Source organism: Neomonachus schauinslandi, chromosome 2 (assembly GCF_002201575.2).
Source record: "Neomonachus schauinslandi chromosome 2, ASM220157v2, whole genome shotgun sequence".
Classification (NCBI taxonomy): domain Eukaryota; kingdom Metazoa; phylum Chordata; class Mammalia; order Carnivora; family Phocidae; genus Neomonachus; species Neomonachus schauinslandi.
In genome coordinates, this window is record NC_058404.1 from 47,108,830 (window position 1) to 47,130,210 (window position 21,381).

Genomic DNA, 21,381 nt, shown 5'->3' on the forward strand with positions numbered 1-21,381 from the left:
TTTAAAGTAACATAGAAACCTTTTTCTCCCCTGCCCACCCACACTGAAGCTCTTTTTAAGAATTATTATGTTTCAGGTGTACAACATTATAATTCAGCATCTGTATGCACTACAAAGTATACAAGTCTATAGATACCATCCATCACACTACAATTGACCCCCTTCACCCCTTTGTCCATCCCTCAACTTTGCTACCCCCTGGTAACCACTGATCTGTTCTCCATATCTATGAACTTGTTTTTGTTTTATTTGTTCATCTATTTTGTTTGGTTTTTAGATTTCACATATGAGTGAAATTGTACGGTATTCGTCTTTCTTCTTCTGACTTATTTCACTTAACATAATATCCTCAAGTTCCATGTATGTTGTCAAAAATGACAAGATCTCATTCTTTTTTATAGCTGAGTAATATTCCACTGTGTGTGTGTTTATATATATATATATGCCATTATCCATTTATCCATTGATGGACATTTAGATGATGTACGGAAGTTTAGTAGTACGGAAGCTTATTACTGAAACTTATTAGTTTGATGTACGGAAGCTTATTAGTTGGATGTAGTCTCATTTGTTTATTTTTGCTTTTCTTTCCATTGCCTTCGGAGTTGAATCCACAAAAACACTGCTAAGACCAATGTCAAGGAGCTTACCATCTATGTTTTCTTCTAGGAATTTATGGTTTCAGATCTTACAGTTAAGTCTTTAATTCATATTGAATTAATTTTTTTAAAGATTTATTTATTTGAGAGAAAGAGAGAGAGTGGGTGGGGGGAGAGGGGCAGAGGGAGAGGTAGAGAGAATCTCAAGCAGACTCCCACTGAGCATGGAGCCCAACACGGGACTCAATCCCATGACCCTAAGATCATGACTTGAGCCTAAATCAGGAGTTGGCTACTTAACTGACTGAGCCACCCAGGCGTCCCTTTATTGAGTTAATTTTTGTGCATGGTTTAGCATAGTGGTTTAGTTTCACTCTTTTGCATATAGCTGACCAGTTTTCCCAACACCATTTGTTGAAATGACTGTCATTTCCTTATTGTATGTTCCTGGCTCCTTTGTTGTACATTAACTGTCCATGTATGTGTGGGTTTATTTCTGGGCTCTCAATTCTGTTTCATTGATCTGTGTGTCTGTTTTTATGCCAGTACCAAACTGTTTTGATTACTATAGCTTTGTAGAATCGTTTGAAATCATAACGCATGGTACTTCTAGCTTTGTTCTTTTTCAAGATTTCTTTGACTATTCAGGATCTTTTGTGGTTCCATACAAATTTTAGAATTATTTGTTCTATTTCTGTGAAATATGCCATTGGACTTTTGATAGGGATTGCATTGCATCTGCAGATTACTTTGGGTAGTGTGGACATTTTAAAAATATTAATTCTTCCAATCCATGAAGACAGAATATCTTTTCATTAATTTGTGTCTTTCTCAATTTCTTTCATTAGTGTCATAGTTTTCAGTGAATAGGTCTTTCACCATCCTTGGTTAAATTTATTTCTAGGTATTTTATTCTTTTTGATGCAGTTATAATTGAGATTGTTTTCTCAACTTCTCTTTCTGATAGTTTGTTATTGGTGTATAGAAATGCTAAGATTTCTGTATACTGATTTTGTATCCTGTGACTTTACTGAGTTTACTTATTAGTTTTGACAGTTTTTTTTTTCTTTTTGGTGGAATTTTTAGTGTTTTCTATATATAATATCATGTCAAATGCAAATAGTTACTGTTTTATTTCTTCCCTTTTGATTTGTATACCATTTATTTATTTTTCTTGCCTAATTGCTATGACTAGGACTTCCAATATTATGTTGAATAAAAATGGGCATTTTTCTCTTTTTCCCGATCTGAGAGAGAAAGATGAAAACTTTCCCCCATTGAGTATGATGTTAGCTGGGGGTTGGTCATTTATGGCCTTTATTATGTTGAGGTAAGTTTGCTCTATACCCACTTTTTTGAGAATTTTCATCATAAATAGATGTTGAATTTTGCTGAGTGCTTTTTCTTTATCTATTTTGGGGTGATCATATGATTTTTATTTTGTATTTTGTAAATGTGGTGTATCATGTTGGTTGATTTGTGGATATTGAACCATCCTTGAGTCCCTGGAATAAATCCCACTTGATCATGGCCTATGATCCTTTTAATGTATTGTTTAATTTGGTTTGCTAATATTTCATTGAGGATTTTTATGTTAATCAAGGATAGTGGTCTGTAATTTTCTGTTTTTATGTTGTCCTTGTCTGATTTTGGTGTCAGAGTAATACTAGCCTCATAAAATGTGTTTGGGAACATTCCCTCCCCTTCAATTTTTTCTAAGAGTTTGAGAGAATAGGCATTAAATCTACTTTGAATGTTTGAGAGAATTCACCAGTGAAGTTGTCTGGTCCTGGGCCTTTGATTGTTGGGAGATTTTTAATTATTGATTTGATGTTCTTACTAGTAATTGGTCTATTCAGATTTTCTACTTTTCCCTCATTCAGTCTTGGAATATTGTATGTTCCTAGGAATTTAACCATTTCTTCTAGGTTGTCCAATTTGTTGGCATATAGTTGTTCACAGTAGTCTCTTAGCACCCTTTGCGTTTCTGTGGTATCAGTTGTAACTTCTCTTTCATTTCTAATTTTATTTATTTGAACCTTCTTTCTTTTTTTCTTGGTGAGTCTAGATAAAGGTTTGTCAATTTGGTTATCTTTTCAGAAAACCAGTTCTTTGTTTCATTGAGCCTTTCTATTGTCTTTATAGTCTCTATTTCATTTATTTCTGCTTAATCTTTATTATTTTCTTCCTTCTACTAATGTTGGGCTTTGTTCTTTTTTTCTAGTTCCTTTGGTCATTAAGTTAGATTATTTATTTGAGATTTTTCTTTTCACAGAAACCTTAAAGCTCCCCATGGGAAGTCAAAGACTGCCGCTTACAGGATCCACTTAAGGAGAAGTTTCCCCCTTGTCCTAAGCCTTGTGGGTAAATGCTGGCCAAGAGCATCTGCATGCTAAAGTTGCCAGAGAAAGAAGCAGTTGACCTCTGGTGTTTGTTTTGCAACTGACAGAGAACCAGAGGAAACTTTTCTGAAATGTTTGCTTCAGGGTACAGTGATGAAACTACTGTTGGCTTCTCTTAGAAAATCTATTATATCTGACAGCAGAAAATAGCCCCTTTTGATTATAAAAAAATGAAGGAAGACTTTTATAATGTCAATAATAGGCAAAGCAATAACTTTATGCTTTTCTCTTTGCAGGTAGTGACAGGTACCCTGGCAGGAATGGCAAAGCCCATCCTGACTCTCAAACAAACCAGACTTCTCCCCCACAGCTGGGTAAGGAGTGAACATGGGTGAGGCCGAGAACAGCTTGGACGGTAGACATCATACACCAAATAGGGCTTTAATGCCAAATAGGCTCAATACATTTCTTTCTTAGAAGTGATTTCATTAGAAGAGGACATGTTATGGTGAGATAGGAAATAAGCATTTTAATGGAAACTAAAGATAAGGTCAAAGTAAATCACCAAGAACGATTGAGGAATAGTGAAAAAGGAGCAAAATTACGGTGGTTATCACTTTATGAATTTAAGTCCTTTCTTTTTTTAAGGATTTTATGTATTTATTTATTTGAGAGAGAGCAAAAGAGTGAGAGAGAAAGAGAGCATGAGCGGGGGGGGGGGCAGAGGGAGAAGGAGAAGCAGACTCCCCACTGAGCAGGGAGCCCAATATGCGTCTCGATCCCAGGACCCTGGGCTCATGACCTGAGCCAAAGGCAGACACTTAACAGACTGAGCCACCCAGGCACCCCGAATTTAAGTCATTTTAAAAGATCATATTTCTTAGTGTGGCTATACTGAAGAAGCTTTACTAATAGATGAAAAGCAGGACTCTTGAGTGGACGTGTGAACGTGTATGTTAATATTTTCATGGCAGCTGAGACGTGCTTAAAGAAGGTCTGTTCAGATTGTGAGGTAGCAACAGGAATCCCCACTCACTTGGTGGCACATACCCTAATTGCTGGCAATATATCAAGGAGAAAATAAATTGCTTCTTTAATTCCAAACCCAAACTGATAGAGGATAATGTCACAGACCTAGAACTTGAATGTATTGTCCTGCTGAAGACCAATTATATGACATCTAGAATTAGAGTAATAAAGAACTTGGGCACTTCTCAAGGCTGCAGTTAGGACCCTGTCTCTAACCTGTGGATACAAGTGCCTGGCCTTGCTCTGCAGAGCTGTCACAGCCTGGGTAGGTTTATTTTGTGGGGTAAGCAGAGGTAGCCATGCCTCACTGGAAATGCTTCTTAAGTTGGTGTGTAGTGTAAGCGTTGAGTATTCCCATCAAGAAAGGAAAGATGAAATAATTAGAAATGGGGCATTTTCCCAAATGCTTCCAGGGAGCTTTGCTGTTTTCACCTGGGGACATAGGTTAATGCAGTTTTCCAACCAGCTGCACAGCGCAACCCAAACCCTGGCCTTTTAAGTACTCAGTGCTCACAAAGACAATAGATATTGGCACCTCGGGAAATACTTCGAGGTAATAGACCTCATTTAGGAAAAAAAATTAAGAGAACATCTAACTATCTCTGAAGTGTTGATATGGAAATCCCAGCGTAATGTTATAATACCCTTTTTTTTTCCTTTCCCTGATTCCTATTTGGACAGGCTCCAATGCCATGCAGCGAGAGTACAGTCCTACTTTATCTTCAGTAGAGACTTCAGGAGCCCAGAAGACAAATAGTCCCTACTGAGGGGGTCATGTATTTTGGGCGGCCCTCTGGATTGAGGTCAGTTGTCACGAAGGAGACCAGAAAGGCAGAGGGGGCTGCTTTGCTTTTTGAAAGTAAAGCTAATGACTCCCTTGCATTGTGTCATGTATGTGGTTATGTGATCTTCTTCCTGAGGCTATGTGTATGCATTTGTGATTTTATGCGTATCTCCTTAACTTAGGGAAATAGCAAATGCAACTTGAGCTAGGAAGTCCTCCAATCTTGGGTTCTGTTTCTAGCTCTTTTTGACTTTATAGAATGACCTTTTTACTGGACATTGACACATGCTGTTTGCTGGCTGTTCCAGTACGTTATGGGTAAAGCTAATAAAGTATAATCACAACGTCCTAAAAATGTCAAGTTGCTGCCCCTTGGGCCTCTCATAACTATTCTCATCTGCAAAATGGAGCTGGTAACTCTGCACCCTGCCTTCCCTGCACAGATGTTGGGAAGCTAGGCTAAAGAACATCTGTAAAGCAGTTTTAGATTTTGGAACATGGGAGTAATAAATGACCATAACAGCTATTTATCATGCAGGAGGAGATGACGATATATTCTATATTTCAAGCTCCACTTCTCTCATCTACTTGAAAATAGTTTTGCATGATTGAAGCCATTAGTTAAGAAGGAGTAAGTGTATGCAATGCAAACTAAGGCAGGGGATTATGACCTAAAAAAATGCCATTGGAGGTGAAAAGCAACTCTGAAAGGATGTGGAAGTGCATATTCATGAGCTGAAATGATCAGTGTAGCTTTAAAAATGAAAAGAGTGCTATTGAGTTTGATGCAGGATAAGTGAGGAATGGCAGGTGCCAAGATTCTGGGACTCATCTTGGCAGTGACCCAAGGCATAACTGGGGTCTGCTGTGGTATCTTTACTAGGTCAGGGATGACTTAGCCAGGAAGGTCTTAAGAAGAAGAAGATTGTGTCCTGAGTAAATATCACAGAACTCAACAAAGGTTAAATCCTAGAGGATCATGGAAAATATCGGTATTGACCAACTGGCTAATATTTTGATTAAACACTTTTTCTTTTGGCGTCCATCCAAGAAGAGGCAAAACAATTATTTTCACACAAGTTGGTAACCTTTGGGGAGAGGTCATGCTAAAAATGGTAAAGTCCGTTGTTTTATCTCTCTGGGCTTCATGGTCTTGTGTGTACGGTCCTCAAATATATGCCAAGTACAAATGTTTATATCAAATGTACCCAACTCAGTGCCTTGTTGCTTCCAAGACGCTGAGGTGAAAATGGTGTCTGTCCTCAAGGAGCTTGCAATTTAGTAGGTGATTTAAGACTTTCATAATCTATTGACTTCTCTAATTAAATTAATATTGTCTCCTGCCCCTTTCCTCCAACCCCACTGACTTGATCAGAAGGTCCAATATCATCCTCTCCAGCATCCCTCCCTTGTACCCCGAACCTTTTAAAACTCCTCCAAGGAGGCCCTTCTGACACCAGCTGCAAACAGCTGGCGATCCTGTGTCTGTGCCTTGGCTGCCACGGTCCCTGCCCCTGCCATAGCTCCTCGCTGCCACAAGGTGCCGCTGTTGAACGCTGGCGTAGGCCACTGTGGCTTTTTTCCGGAGGGTAAATTCTAGCTGATTCCACTTTTTTTTTTTTTTAAGATTTTATTTATTTATTTATTTGAGAGAGAGAGAGAGAAAGAGAGAATGAGAGAGAGAGAGAGCACATGAGAGGGGGGAGGGTCAGAGGGAGAAGCAGACTCCCTGCCGAGCAGGGAGCCCGATGCGGGACTCGATCCCGGGACTCCAGGATCATGACCTGAGCCGAAGGCAGTTGCTTAACCAACTGAGCCACCCAGGCACCCGCTGATTCCACTTCTTAAGAGTTAACGTCTTGTGGCCTTTTCTTCTCACTGGGTTCCTAGATGACAGGTCGTAGTGCCCAGTCCTTGGGGGGGGGGGTGGTGGTGGTGATTCACACAGCCCTCTCTCTACCTCTGAGGAGCTCTGCGGGGAAGTCCAAGAGTCAGCTCCTTTTTCCAATCCTGAGAACCCACTCCAGAGGTTGGTCAATTTTCCTTTCAACCCCAGAAACACCAGGGGTTCTTAGCAGTTCCTCCATTCACTCGCTACCTCCCTTTAATAAACTCCTTGCCTATAAGATGTTTCTAGACCTCAAATGATTGCTTTTGGTCACTTATGGGAAATGTCTTCTCTATCTCAGGATGAGCCATCTTCCGAAGAATGGACAGAAATAAGTCCCAGCTCCCCTCTTGCTAAAGCAGTGAAAAAGCAAAACATCGGTTGTATCTTCAATAGGACACTCCGCTACACATATAAAGAAATAATTAAAACTAGGCAGAATGCTGTAACCGATAAGAGAATTACAAAGAAATAATGATGGAGAATTAAAAAGAACACAGATTAAGCTACATTGGTGTCAACCTGGAGTAATCTGGGAAGACCAGATAGGGGGGGGCAACATTTGTGTTGGTCCTTGACTTGCAATAGGATCTCGACAGGTGAATGTAGTAGGGAATGGTGTTGCAAACAGAGAGGGTAGAATAAGCCAACCCACAGAAGTAGAGGAAAACCATGTCCTAGTTGATGGCCAATGGTGGGGTGGTAGCGGTGGTGGCAGGGAGCTTTGTGTGCTGCAGTGTGGGGGGGGCCACCAGGGGAGACATGGGGAATTGAAGCCTGGAGCTCAGAATACCCCACTAAAGAATACAAACCTTAAAAAGACCAGCACTCTGTTTTCCTTTCCCATTGCCGTATCTCTTCTTGGACAGCTCAAGTCACTTGTCAATCAACGAATAAACAAAGAAACTAGAAGAGTCAAAAATAAAATTGAAATTAAGTTGTCTTGATGTAGCCAATCTTACATTTTTATGAAAAACAACAACCAAACTCCCAAAGAAAAAAGTTGAACATGTAGCTTTAGGTAAGGTGAAATAGAATGTTTGGGGAATTTCAATAAGCCACTGAATTAATAAGTCTACTTTTCTCTATTTTAAAACCATTTTTGAGTTGTGTAAACAGTCAATACTTCACTGCTATGTCCTTGAACTGAGTCCTTTTTGTTTTCAGAAAGAGGCATTTAGAAGAAAATGACACAGAAATTTCTTCCTTAAACCACCTTGTTGAAGTTTCTCCAGGGACCAAAGTAGATGACTTGTAAATTCCTTTACTCTTAAAATAAAAGGCATTTTTATAAAAGAAAAGGTGATGGGTACAGCAACACCTACTCAGGAGGGAAAATAGTCGCAGGGAAGATGTCATTTATTCTCTTCTTCATGGGGCAAAACCATCTTGCATTCAAAAGCCTCCTAAGAGGAAGATGGCGTTTTTAGGTTAAAAACAAAAACCCTCTTACAACATTTTTTAAGAGTCGTAGGAATCAAGAATTTCACAGGGAGAATGGTACCATCTTATACTGTACAGTTCTGTAAACTGTTTTCAGCGTCCTTTTCCACCCCAGCTTCTCATTTGTCCCTCGCTGAAGTCTCATGGAAAGAGGCCCGGCGTGGATTCTCAACTATACAGTTGACAAAGCCAAGGCCTGGAGTGGTAACAGACCGAACCAGTGTTATCACTGGGTGGAGTGGGAAGGCAGATTTGGAGATGGGTTCTCTGCAAGCTCACCTAAGCACACTCTTTCCTCTACTCCCGGCCGACTGTCGCTTACTGGATGGAAAAATGCCTTGAGGGTGGCGATTGTGTCTTAATTATCTTCTGATCCTTCCGCAGTGCCTTCCACACAATAGGTGTTCAATAAATGTTAATTAAATAAATGCTGTGAATCCCAAAGTCTAAATGGCTCTAAGTTAGATTTTCAAAGCTTTCTGGGCCCTCACACATTTTTATAAAAAAAAAAAAAAGAAAAGAAAAACCTTTGATTCCTTAATCTGGCAATTAAGAAAGAAACGATTAGTTCATTTCATTCCCTAGGATATTTGGAAACAAAAAATTGAGAGCTATAAGGAGGATGAAGGTTTCCCTCAGAATAAACAGCAATAATGAATGGCTCTAGAATACAATTCGGTCTCTTGTTGACACACGTCTGTTCCTCCTAGCTCGTGGGTTTGAAAATGACCTTTCTTAGCAAGAGCTGGACATGAATAGCCTTCTTTTTTCCAACCAGTTCCTCTATTTCCTGAAGTCAGTTGCCATGTGTCCTTTGACAAATGAGTTGCAGGAGTGTGCACTTTCCCTTGAAGAACATTTTCTCCTGTAGTTTTCACTCTCGTCCATATGACCAATTTTTCGTCTTTGCCAAGTTGGGTGTAAATAAGACTCATGCCCTCAATAATTGTGAAATGGACAGTTTTTTGCGGGTTATATTTTTCTTTGAGTGGTTATGGGGAAGGGGAAGGGGGATGTGGTGGGCAAAGAGCTTGTCGTGGGGGATGAGCTAAGTTATGTGTGCATGGCAGGATACCAGGACACTGGGCTTGCGGTAGAAACAGTGATGGGCATTGTAAGGCTGTACCTGTTGGAGGCTCTAATTAGCATTAGCCTTGTACAGCTGTCCTGGACATACGTCTACGGCTGTAGCCTTAAACTAAGCATCACTGAGGTTTCTACAATTTCTGTAGTTATTCATTATCTTTTATTTTAAAATTTATTTTTAACAGGGCAAAGTAATAAAGTTAATAAGCCAATAGCAAAAACTGTTTAAGAAAAGAAAGAGAAGAAACACAAATGACCAATATTAGGATTCAAATCTGAGGCATTCTCTACAGAGCTTGTGGATGTTAAGAAGGATTTTGTGAAATACATAGGTCAAAAAAATCTGACTACAGAGATAAAAATGCACAATGTTTTGGGGGAGGGGCCGGGGAAATAGGGGATGGGGATTAAAGAGTACACTTATCATGATGAAATAAAATGATTAAAAAAAGCACAATGATTAAAAAACTGTTTTTATAAACTAACACAGGCTTATAAAAACTATAAGCAACTAAATAGAACCAATAATTCATTTTATTTTTAATAGAATTTATCATGCACATTATAGGAAATTTTGAAAAAGCAGAAGAAAATGTGTATGCCAACCTCTCTACCCAAAACAATTTGAAAACACTTTTTGTTCTCATTTTTCTTAGGCGTAGATATTGAAGAGTTTCATACAAGGTTGTTATCATGCTGTGTAAATAATTTAGTTAATTGTGATTAGATGCCTGCATCTGGAAATAGAGTCCCAAACAACGTAAAGTTCTTGCTCTCCCTGTTCCCAGTGCATAAATCTGGTTGCCTCTTTCAGAATAGATAGATAGGGAGGAAATTCTGGGCTCGCAGGGTATGTGTTAAAGGAGAGGCAAATTTAAGCTAGGGTGCGGGGAGGAAAATTTTCTTATTCACCCACCTACCCCCTGTTTAGTTTATAATTGTTTTGCTTGTTTGTGGTGTCCCGCAATCACAATGCAATGAACTCCTAAGGAGAGCCCTGGGTGCATAACCCGGAGCACTTGTTGGAGGCAGGTTTGAGTGGGCCGGGGCAGGGAGTCCTGGGCCTGCAGAGCTGAGCTAGAGTCAGTTCGCCTCAGAATCTCTGTGTGCCCTGGAGAGCCCCTCAGGAGCCCAGTTGAGATGAGAGGCCCTTGGGCAGCCCCGGCTGGGAAGGTTTGATTTGATTTTAAGTGTCTGACCTTGGGAACTCTTACCCGTAGAGAAGCCCAGACAGAACTCCTTCTGCTACTTTGGTTTGAGCAGACACAGTTGATTCCTTCAACTGCCTGGCACCATAATCGACCAAGGGCTTATTCTCCTGGTTCCTGTTCTTGTAGAACTTGCACTCTGGTGGGGAAGCCATATCTAAAATAATCACAAACAAACAAATGTATTTCTCTAAGGTGTTATACAGTTTAGCTGTTAGGGAAGAAACGTCTCCTGTACTTACAGGGTGATCTGAAAACATATAATAAGGAAAATCATTAGCCTGGGGTGGAGAGGGCTGGAAAGTTTGCCCCAGTGAAGTTACCACTGAGCTGTGTTCTGAAAAATGGGGAGGAATTAGTAGGTAAAGGGGGTGTGGGAAGGAGAGTGTGGAGATGTTTCTGATAAGTGGAGTGGCAGGTGTGCAGGCCAAAGCACAGAGAAGCAGGTCATTACCTCTGCTGGTCACCCAGGCATGGTTGGCATCCTTAGTGGGCAGAGTGTGGGCCAGACCAACTTATCTCGGTTTTAGCATTGGAAATCCCATATACAGGGAACTCCTCAGTCCCATAGAAACTCAGAGAGTTTGTTGGTAACCCTGAAAGTATCCTCTGCCCCTAGAATGAAGAAAACTTCGGAGTGTCAAACGTTGTTGGGTTCAGCCTCGTCCTGCTCTGTCTGCGGGCCTTTATTAGGCTATCAGTACTTTTGGAAAAAGGCAATGTAGTTAGTCACTCACTTTTTGGTATAAATTGGCTTATTTAAAGTCTAAATTCTTTACCAGTTATTCTCTGGCCAGTGAAGTTACCGTGAGACCTGGAAGGGAATGGAAACACAGAAGAAGATGTTTTTAACATCCAGAGGAAAAAATAAGGAAGTGATGAAGGCTTGCTTGGCCTACATCATGATTTTGCCTGTGACTAGGTTACCTTAGGTCTACATTCACTGTGCCTTGACTCTTATCTATGAAATGGGAGTAGCAGTAACCCTTGTTCAGGTAAGGAGTCCCAAAGATGGTGGGCCCGTGGCATCCTTGGTTAATGCCATCTGATGGCAAGGATCTTTGTCTTCTGTTCTCAGCTTCAGGGAAACCTTCTTCTCAAAGTTCTCTTGGTATCCATTTGTGAGAAGCAAGTCACACAGAGAATATAAGGGTCTTCCTGCATTTTCAGGAACCTGTGGACCAATCTTACATTAAGCTTCAAAGAGGGCCGATATGTGTATAGGACTCATGAAGCACTTTCACATGTATTATTGTCTTAGAACTATACAAAAAATCAAGGAGAACTAACAATCACCAGTATCTGTGTAGCACTTACTCTGTGACAAGTTCTATCCCGACTGCTTTAATTGAACCATGCCGTTTAATCCTCACAATAATCCGATGGGGCAGGTTATTACTACCACTCATCTTACATGTGAGAAAGTGAAGGCTGGAAAGCTTGAGTGACTCATCCAAGGTCATCTAACTATTACATGCTGCAGTCAGGAATTGAATCAGACACGGTGGTGCTGGAAGCAGCTACAGCTGAGAAGAGAGCACTGTTAGCACTCTCATTTTATAGTGGAAGAACCTGAGGCTCAATGTCCTTGGGGCCTATGGAAACACTTGGTGTTATAGAGGGGCCAGACCTCAAGAAGCTCAGGGTCCCTACATTAGAAGGGAACTCAGGGACAGCTCCCCCTCACCCCCTGCCTTTTGTTCAGGATGACATATGCCTTTTGTTTTATATAAAGCAGCCAGCTGCCAGGGTAGGGAAAATCAACCCAAGTTTCATTGGAAGAGGAAGTGAGGAAGGAAGTCTTGGAAAGAGGAGAAAAGAGCAATTCCTACATTTGCAGTTGGGACCTCATAGACCAAAGAGAGGGTAGGCAAAGTAAGGTTGGCCCATGGCTGTAGAGCAGAGAGGATGTGGCCTGGGATGGGGGCAGTGGACCTGAGGAGAAGCACTGAGGTGGGAAATAAAATCAATGGTTTCATCCTGTGTCTTGAGTTTAGTTTGTGTGGACATAGCTCCCCTTCCTCCCCTTGGTTGATCAGTGGATGAGGGAAAGACCTTGGTAGAGCACTGAGTTAGAAGGGAACTTGATTCTGGAGCTTTGGAGTCCAGAAGCACATCAGAGTGACCCTATTCCTGAGTTTGGCAGGAATTTAACCTACAAATCTGGCAGGTCAGTTGCAGGTAATCCCCAACCCTCTCCTATGAAATCTCTTTGGAAATTCACTGTCCAGGCCATGGCTTCTTTGTCACAAGAAAACTCTCTTGCTCTTTTTAGTCTGAACATTTGGTGGCTGCTTAGATTTGACAATCCTTAATATTATCCTACCTGAATTTAATTAAGGAGAGAAACCTTGAGGAAAAAAAAGGATAAGTTGTTTGGACATGAATTCTGTAATATACTGGGTATAATTTGGAGACTAGCTACTGTTGTGAATTGTCCAGACCATTAACATGGAAAATCAAGAGTTGGGTGTATAGCCACTTAAGAGTCCTGGTGAATAAATATTTGGTTCACTTTCTGTAGCTATGTTCTGGTTTCTGACTTCCATTAATGAAAGATACGTGAGCGAATGAATGACTAACCTCTGCTCAGTTTGGTCACTTGTAGACTGGATCGTATAGCACTGTTTTCAGGTGAAGCCAATCCCTCTGTCCCCGTGGAGTTAACTGATTTGTCCAAAGTAAACTCTCAGAAGCATAATAAAAGGCTGTGTTCCAGGTTTACAGACTCTAGGTCCTAAGGACTTTAGAGAGCATTTGATTGCCGCCAGGAGACACCTACTAAGAGTTCCCCAAGTGTTCTCTAGGAAGAAATGCCTCATCATTTAAGGAGATGCCCCATTAGACCCTTTTGCCCTTTGCTCTTTTCATTTGTGTTTCTTTTCTTTTCTTCCCTTTCCGAAAAGAAGCTAAGTGAAGTTTTTTTTGCATTCCTCCTTGGTGTTGCGTACCTGCATGCTTGTGGGGAAGAAGGCGAGAGAGGCGGGGGGGGCCTAAGTGGAAACAAATGTGAAGGTGACCGTTGGCTGGTGCCGTGGAATGAAATTCCAGGAGGCAGACAGGCGGCCCGTCCAGGGACAGTGGAATCCGTTGAGAACAGGCATTAGCTCTGACATTTGGATAAAGGATTGTCAGGATTTGCTTTCCTATTTTTCACCCCTCTGCCAGAATTGTGTTAGTACTTTTATTCTTCATGAAGCCCTTAATTTTTAAACACCTACTGTGTGCAATGCAGCCCACTGTTTGCAGGGGACCTCAGCTTAGGATGGTTAAGGGTTTTATTTTCTTTTTTAAAAATAATGTTGTGTGGTCTTGAGACAGAGTGAATAGTTCAGCTAATAAATTCCCGAGACCCTTCAGCACAGAGGTGAGAGCCCCATCCCTCACACGTGCCTCCAACTCTTGACCTGTGCAGCCCTTTGCCACCCTGTAGCAGAGCCTCTTCATATTAATACCAATTTATCATTATTCCATTTAAATGCTCTTTTTTTTTTGTCCAAGAGAAAGAGACAGAAAACATCTGCATATCGAGTAATATTAGCTACAGTTGGTGTCTCAAGTGAGAATCAATCTGACAGCCCCATTTATTATATTGGGGTAGGCTTTATTATGGAGACTCGTGCACTTGAACTTTCCCTCTACAAGATATGAAAGAGTCTCTGATGTATTCATATCTTGCTTTAAAAACAACAGTTTGAAATACAGGGGAGATAGCAGCTATAGATAATATTTCAGTTATAATAAGAGAGGCCAAGTGTTAGCCAGTCTTAAAACAATCACAACAATAAAGACACTTAGAAGTGTTATTAGTTATTAAGCCCATATGGTTCATGTTACCGCTCTGTCTTTTGTTCCTTGCCTGTGTTGTCAGCATTCATGTGATTGTTGTGATTTGTCGTGTCTAGTGCATCACCCTTTTCAATACATTAGGCTAATAACTCTAGTCCTTTTAAGGGCAATGTCATGATCTGTTTCCCTTTGGTTGGGGCTGGCCATCAATGTTAAAACGTGTCGTTGTTAAAACAAACCAAATTACCACCTCAACCGAACACCCCACACAGACTCCTTTCTTCCTATTTGAAAACCAGCCATTTGAGGCTTAGTAAGGTACTCTGGGTTGTTATGGGAAATGTGCAAAGAACTGACCTGTCAGTTAAGTTTGTTCATTTTGAGTTAATGAGGACTTGAATTGTTACAATCCAAAGGTGCTCATGTTGGTGTGTGTCTTGAACAGCACAGATGTTTAGTAACAATTGTTTCTACATCTACGTCTTTGATAAATAAAAAGAGGAGTCTGGTTCCCTAACCCCACTGAAGCACATGGCTCTGCAGGTTCTCTTAGTCGCCCTGAGTCTGGGACAGAAACCCTCAACTGAGGTCGCACAGCCAAGCAAGGATTACACTGGGTGTTTCCTCCTCACCTTCCTCCTCACTGACACTATTTCTTGGATGAGTCCCAGTACTCAACACCAGAAAACAGGAACTATAACAGGGCTCTCGTTCAATGGACTGATGGTCAGCATGCAATTGTTTATGTACACCTGTGTAAGTTCAGTATGTTTATTTTTGTATGTCAATGTGTCTTAACATTTCCTACATGAGAATTTTTTTAAGCAAATCATTTGCATGCTCTAATCTTGATTTTTAAGACATCCTAGAGCTGCAGGCCTCATATATCTATGTCGATTAAAATAAAAAGGTTTAGAGAACATTTATGAGCATTCCAATACTCCTAGGCCTCTGTTAGTTGCAAATTGAGATGGTGGCTTTTTCCTGTTCCTTTGTGAGTCTCTGCCAAATTTCTCTGAGTCTTCATTTACCTCCTCCTAGCTCCCTCTCATTTATCCATTCTTGATCATCAGCTTTGTTATTCTTTTGTATATGCTCTTTCTGTGCCTGGAATACCTAGTTTTCCCTAATCCAAGATCTTCCTGGACTTCTATTATTTGAAGGCCTTTCACTTTGTTAATTTCAATTCTTTATTTTTTTTTTTTTCAGTTAAAACACACATAAACAATTCAGGATTCTCCTTAGCCTAGAGGACAGATTCAACGTATGTTGACTCAAAGATAAGCATAAGGCAAAATGTGATACGTGTGGGAAGATCAAAGCCTAGTGCCGTAGGGACGTAAAGGTGGAGAGATTGGCTTAACAGTGAAAGGATTCTATCAGAAAATATATTTTACTCTTACTAAAAAAAAAAAGGCACACATTTAGAGAGGTGTCAGCATGATGGCTGAATAGGAAGCATTAGGCCCTTATTCTCCCACAGAGACCCATAGATAACCACAATATATGGATCAGAATACTTTTGTGAGAACTCTAGGGAGCAGTTGAGAAGTTTCAACACCCAGACCTTCCAGTGATAGGGTTAGGAAAATTCACTGAGTTTTGCACCCTTGTTTGTGCTTCTCTCTCTATCTGATCCAGTGTGGTGTAATAGGAAGGAAATCTCCCACACTCCGGATTATCCTTCATGATAGAAACAAAAGAGGAGAATGTGCATTAAACATTTTGGCTACTCTAGGGACTGTCTGAGGGACTGATATCTGTCTCTCCTGACTCAGAGTGCAGATGGGAATGGTGGCCTTGTTTGGAAGCTGCAGGAAAGATATGATCACAGCAGCACATTAGAGCTGCAATTCTGCCAGTAGACAGCAGGGAGAGCAAGAGATTACAGGCTTCTGAGAAGAAGCAGGGACAAGATGCTTAGGGAATTTGAGAGGACTTAAATTACATGCACGAGGTCATAGAAGATACATCCTCGGAAAAGTTTTGAGAGATTCTAGAATCTAGCTGGACTGAGTGGTGAAGGTCTTCTGCATGAAGCCAGTCCAAAAAGTTTGGAAGAGGTGGTTGTTTCTTCAAATGCCCAAGTCTTAATGAAAAAAACCACAAGGCACACAAAGATACAAGGAAACATAAACATGGCCAAATCAAAGAAATGAAATAAAACTCCAGAAACTGACCCTAAAGAAACACAGATCTCTTTGCTGCCTGACAAAGAGTTTAAAATAGCTGTCATAAAGAAGCTTAATGAGCTTAAAGAGAACACAGATAACTAAATGAAATCAAGTAAATGATGCATGAACAAAATGGGAATACCAACAAAGATATGGAAACTATAAAAAAAGAACCAAATTTTGGCATTGAAAAAGTACAACAAACTAAAAAATTTGTTAGAGTTCAGCAACCAACCTGACCAGGCAGAAGAAAGTCATTGAAGACAAGTCATTTGAGGTCATTAAGTCAGAGCAAACAAACAAACAAACAAAAAAAAATGAAGAAAAGTGAAAGGAGCCTAAGGAACTTATGGGATCCTAAAAAGCAGCCCAATATATGCATATGCATTATGGGAGAAGCTCAAAGCCTCCAACCAGGATAAACCCAAAGGGGCCCACACCAAGACACTGTGTGTGTGTGTGTTCCTCTCTCATGCCACATTGGAAGGACACCTCTTCCTCCCCTATGAAGTCTGAAATACTGAAAGCTGAGGGTGCCTGAGGCCATTGATATGCACTATTAAGCACAGCAAGGAAGTATTCATGTGCCTGAAACAAAGAATGATATTACAGTACAACATGGTAAGTCCAGCACACACTGTGTAGATTCTTTATCTCTTGGTAAGAAAGTGTTCCAGGCCTAAGGCCTATTCTTTTTTTTTTTTTTTTAATATTTCATTTATTTGTTTGACAGAGAGAGAGAGAGAGCACAAGCAGAGGGAGTGGCAGGCAGAGGCAGAGGGAGAAGCAGGCTCCCCACAGACCAGGGGGAGCCTGATGTGGGACTCAATCTCAGGACCCTGGGATCATGACCTGAGCCAAAGGCAGTCGCTTAACCAACTGAGCCACCTAGGCGCCCCCCAAGGCCTATTCTTATTAAGCTAAGTAGGAGTTGAAAGACTGCAATATGAGACTGCTTTACCCAACAAGATATAAAGATGTAATTTGTGATCTCAATAATATCAAGCAGGGGAAGGAGCATATAAAAATAAGGTTTTTGTATGTGATTGAAAGTAAGTTGTAATCAGTTTAAAATAGAATGTTATAACTTTAATAAGTTTCATGTAATTAAAATGGTATCCACAAAGAAAATATCTATAGAATATACACAAAAGGAAATGAGAGGAGAATCAAAGTATGTCACCACAAAAAATTAATGAAACATAAAGGAAAGTAGTAAGAGAGGAAAGGAGGGAAAAAATCTATAAGACATACAGAAAACAATTAACAAAATGGCAATAGTAAGTTCTTCTATATAAGTAATTACTTTAAATGTAAATGGGTTAAACTCCACAATAAAAAGATATAGATTGCTGAATCAATATAAAAAAATGGATCCAGCACTATGCTGTCTACAAGAAATTCACTTTAGATATAAGGACACACATAGGAAGAAAGTGAAAGGGTGGGAAAAAATATTTCATGCAAATGGTAACCAAAAGAGAGCAGGAGTGACTGTACTAATATCAGACTAAATAGACTTTAAGTCAAAAACTGTTACAAGAAACAGAGAACGTTATATAATGATAAAAGGGGCAATTCACCCAGATATAACAATTATAAATGTATGTGCAACAAACATCAACTTTCCTAAATATATGAAGGAAATATTGGCAGAATTGAAGGGGAAAAAAGACAGATATACAATAATATTAGGAAACTTAAATATCTCACTATCATCACTAATGGGTAGAACAACCAGACCAAAGATCAATAAGGAAATAGAGGACTTGAACAAACCTTTAGACCAAATGGACATAACAGACATATTTAGTACACTCTAGCCAACAATAGCAGATACATTTTTTATCAAGTGCACATGGAAGAATCTCCAGGATATACTACATGTTAGGCTACAAAACAAGTCTTAATAAATTTTAAAAAATTTAAATTATACAAAATACCTTTTCAAATCACAATGAAATGAAGCTAGAAATTGATAGCAGGAGAAAATGGAAAAAAAAAAAAATCCACAAGTATGTGGAAATTGACCCTTAAACAGCCAAGGGCTCAGAGAAGAAATCATATGGGAAATTTTAAATTACCTTGAGGCAAATTCATGTGAAAACAAAATGTCAACATTCATGCAATGCAATGAAAACAGTGTTAAGACAGGGCACCTGGGTGGCTCAGTTGGTTAAGCCACTGCCTTCGGCTCAGGTCATGATCCTGGAGTCCCGGGATCGAGTCCTGCATTGGGCTCCCTGCTCGGCAGGGAGTCTGCCTCTCTCTCTGACCCTCCCCCCTCTCATGCTCTCTCTCTCAAATAAATAAATAAAATCTTTGAAAAAAAAAAAGAAAACAATGTTAAGAGGAAAATTTATAGCTGTAAATGCTAACATAAAAAAAGAGAAAGATCTCAAATTACAATCTAACTTTGTATTTTAAGAAACTAGATGAAGAACTAACTAAACTTAAAACTAACAGAAGTATGGAAATAATAAAGATTAGAGCGGTGATTAATAAAATAGAAAACAGAAAAACAAAAAATAATCAACTAACTTAAGAGTTTTTAAAAAAAGAGACACAAAATTAACAAACCTTTAGCTAGATTAAGACAAAAAAGAGAAAATTCAATAACCAAAATTATAAATGAAAGGATGGATATCACAACCAATGCTATAGAAATAAAAAGGATTGTAAGAGAATACTACAATATATGTCAACAAACTGGATAACCTAAAAGAATGGGTAAATTCCTAGAAACATAAAGAGGCTGGGAAGATGGTGGAGTAAGAGGACCCTAAGCTCACCTAGTCCCACAGATACAACTAGATAATACTCACATTAGTGTAAATAACCCAGAAAATGACCCAACAACTGGCAGAACAAAGTCCACAACTAAAGATAGAGAAGAGACCACACTGAAGAGGGTAGAAGGGTGGAGATGTGGTGGGGAGCAAAATGGACCATGGCCATTCATGTTAGGGAGAGAGCCATGGGTGTGGAGAGGGGAGAGAAATAGACTATTAGAACAGGGAGCCTGCATGGGGAAGATAAATCCTCATAACATTTGGCTTTGAAAGCAAGAGGGGCCAAATTTTATGAGTTTTTACAACCAGTGGGACTTAAAGCCTAGAATTTAAAAAATCAGTGGATCGGTTCTGGGAGAGATCAGAAGGTGATATGGAGCTGAGTTCCTGCCCTTAGAGAGACAGCAAACACCCCATGGAGATACAGCGTAGAAACAGTAGTTTGGAAAATGCCTGGAACTTTGGGAGGGAGAGTAATTTACTCATTTCAGAGTGTGTCCTGGAGGCCAGGGATCACAGAGGGACTTTTTCAGGAACAAAAAAATTGGCAGGTGCCATCTCCCTCCTCCATCCCCCATCATGAGCACGGCCACCTGGTGTGAGCCAGTACAGCACCAATACTCACTACCTAACTTGCTTACTCCAAGCCCTGCCCCTTCCCTGCTTTTGTGGTTCCACCCTTCCCAGTCACAGTTGCCTCAGTCCTGGTGATTCAGGTCCCCTCCTCCAAAAGACCTGTGCAAACCTGGCCAACACCACGTGTCCTGATCTACTTGCTTTGGGGGGCCTTAGTCCTGCTGGCACCAGTGGGCCCTGAGGAAGCCTGAGGCATACCTTGTTAAAATTGTGTGCCCTGCCCATGTGCACTGTTTACTCAAGCTGGCCTAGTCCTGGCAATAGGAGCAGCAGTTCTCATTTTGCAGGGAGACCATCTGTACCTTATTAAAACTGCATGCCCCACCCTGGCTAGGTACAAAACTTTATTCACAACAAGCAAAGACAGCCTCTGCAGGACAGGACTGAAAGGAAAAATGGCCAGAACAAAACAGCATGCAACACACATTGGAGATTCTTCTAAAATTTCAGGTTCTGAAATTTCTGGTGAACAGGGGACACTGAACTGAAGAGCACTACAGGACCTCTTTTTCATGAGACCATTACTTTTTTTTTTTTAAGATTTTATTTATTAGAGAGAGAGAGGGAATGAGAGAGAGAGAGAGAGCATGGGGGGGGAGGGTCAGAGGGAGCAGACTCCCCGCTGAGCAGGGAGCCCGACGTGGGACTCAATCCCGGGACTCCAAGATCACGACCTGAGCCGAAGGCAGTCGCCTCACCAACTGAGCCACCCAGGTGCCCCGAGGCCATTACTTTTAAGAGCAGGGGAGGTAGCTGACTTTCCTAACATGCAGAAACAGACACAGTGAGTTAAACAAAATGAGGAGACAGAGGAATATGTTCCAAATGAAAGAACAAGAGAAAACCATGGATATAAGTAATATGCCTGATAGAGAATTTAAATAATGATCATACAGATACTCACTGGACTTGAGAAAAGAGTGGAGGACATCAGTGAGACCCTTAACAAAGAGATAAAAAAAGAACCAGAGATGAAAAACACAATAAATAAGAAATACACTAGATGGAATAAATAGCGGGTTCAAGGAAGCAGAAGAAAGAATTAGAGATGTGGAAGACAGAGTAATGGAAAATAACCAAGCTGAGCAAGTGAGAGAAAAAAATTATGTAAAATGAGAATAGATTTAGGGAACTGAGTGACTCCATCAAGTATAATAACATTTCCATTATAGGAATTCCAGAAAGAGAAGAGAAAGAAAAGAGGGTGGAAGACTTATTTGAAGAAATAATAGCTGAAAATTTTCTTAATCTGGGGAAGGAAACAGATATGCAGATCCAGGAGGCACAGAGATCCCTCAACAAAATGAACCTAAGGAGATCCACACCAAGATACATAGTAATTAAAATGGCAAAAAGTAATGATAAAGAGAAAATTTTAAAAGCAGCAAGAGAAAAGAAGACAGCTACATACAAGGGAAAACCCAATAAGGCTGTCAGCAGATTTTTTAGCAGAAACTTTGTAGGCCCGAGTTACATGATATATTCAAAGTGCTGGGAAAAATATCAGCAGCCAAGTTTACTCTATCCAGCAAGGCTATCATTCAGAATATAAGGCGAGACAAGGAGTTTTCCAGACAAACAAAAGCCAAAGGAGTTCATGACCACTAAAGC